This window comes from Aphanomyces invadans (assembly GCF_000520115.1).
Source record: "Aphanomyces invadans strain NJM9701 unplaced genomic scaffold supercont1.24, whole genome shotgun sequence".
NCBI lineage: Eukaryota > Oomycota > Saprolegniomycetes > Saprolegniales > Verrucalvaceae > Aphanomyces > Aphanomyces invadans.
Window position 1 is genome coordinate 200545 of NW_008580169.1, and position 2194 is coordinate 202738.

Consider the following 2194-nt stretch of genomic DNA (forward strand, 5'->3'; position numbering starts at 1 on the left):
TTATTCGACAACCAACAACCACTGTGCTCTAATTTTCAAGTTGGACGTACCTGCTCTGGCATTCGGATTCGGAATGAACACTTGGGCATAATTAGTATTGATAACGCTAGAAGTTATTAATATACTTTCCTTTGACAGTGAGCTACTTAACCTCGAAATACACCAGAAGATAAAACGTATCAGTGAGCCCCCCCCCCTCCTTCAAGATTTCATTCCTGTACAAAAATGGTAAACCTCTATAAGTTGATATGTCGGAAGGCTCTACCCCTTCATTTTCCTCATCGTTTCATCCTGTATAATTCAGCTTATCTTTGAGAGTCCTGCTGAGTGGGCATATTCAAATTGTTTTTGGTCCTTTTGGAACTGTTGAGATTGATAGGTAACCAAACCATCGCGTTCAGCATGTCTCGAGGAATTTCAACATATAACTCAATTCTTGTGTTTGTAAAAATGCGCGAGAAATACTCAAGTTTGGGAAGCTGAAATTCGGCTGATCACTGAGAGACTACGTTATCCAATTAGCGAACAATGAAACTGATATATAGTGTTATCAGTTTCATTGTCATGATACGACTTGTGGCTGAGGAAGGGACAACTTTCGAACACAGTGAGCTATATCCACATGAGTTCGATCAATTTCGAAACAGCAAATGCTTAGTCAATTACTTTTCAAGAGAATCTGTTAACAAAAGACGACAATTTCATTACGTTTGTGTTTACGAAAAACAGCAAGAGATAAAGACAGTGCATCAATTATTCAAATCAATTACACTTGCCTATTTTGCTTAAACCGATGCCGTTGAATTTCCTGTCGTGTTTTTCATTCGTAGGTCTTCATCCTGGCGTATTGGTGACTTTGAGTTCCAATGAACCACCGCGTTCATATCTCTTTTGTACAAAGGAATGGCTGGAAAGCGTACCTGCGCGATATGTTGGCGTCGTCTATTGAGGGGTCATTCGTGATTCTTCTTGCAACTTTGAGTATCATGCTGCTGATGACACCTGCAAGACTGTCGAAGTAGTGTTGGGAAGCGTGCTGTGTACAATACTTCCAAGTGCGCTCAGTATGATGGCGAAGTTCAAGAGGTATCTCCGCGATGAGTAGATGAACGACGATATCATCAAAGGCGAAAACGGCAATATTTTAACTCACCTTCCTCCGTCCAAATGCGTAGGGCGATGATGCGACGTGCAGTCTTCGCTTGGGGACGCGTGCCTGCTTATGAAATACGAGCTAGCTTTATCAAATCAATTGCCTTGAGCTACAGTAGTGACCGGGAAGAGAATCGCCATTCTAATTCGTGGATGTTTTGTGGTTCATCACGTCTCGTATAATCATCGAATGAAAATATTTCAGGATAGTGAAATCCGTCTCGTTTCGAAATATGGAAAGAATGCGTGTTGGCACAGGTGTTAAGAAACAGGTATCAATCTATGACAAAACACCACCAACCAAGAATCCCCTTGAATGCGTAGAAATCTGACACATTCGAAACTGAAGCCGCTGAGGCCGCCTCGCCATGCTGGAACCTGCTTCTGGGGCTTTGTCGCAGGTGTAATTTGTAAGCCAAGCTGTCGAGTAGCAGAGGCACCCTGACTGTGGAACGCAACAACTACTTTAGCATAATGAGGCTTTCAACAATACAGACACCCAGTACACCGCGACGAATCATCCACCTCAGGTTGCCCTACCAAAATAGAACTAAAACTGCTGTAATTGAGTAACTTTTTAAGATAATTAATTCACAAACCAGGATTTAAACAACAGATTTAACCCATCACTCTTTGTTAAACATAGGACGGTAATTCCACAATATAAGTACACAATCCCAAAACTAGCCCAAATGATAAACGGAGAATGAAACATAATTGTTGTTGTATTTTGGTCTAGCAACCTAGTGGTGCAACAAGTAAAATTCAAAGATACAAAAATTTTCCTCTGAGAGTTTATCATTGTCATTCAGGTATAATATTCATCAACACGGGGGATTAGTTCTCGCACATTTAGGTATAATATTCATCAACGCGGGGGATTAGTTCTCGCACCTTCCGCTTGCGAAGCGGGAGCTCTGCAACGTGAACTACACAATCTTGGTGGCGCAATATAGCTTATTGTTCAATCGCGGTGAATTTGACATTTAATTCCTATTCCTAGTTTACTACAGTATATAAAATTAATTCAGATGAATAGATG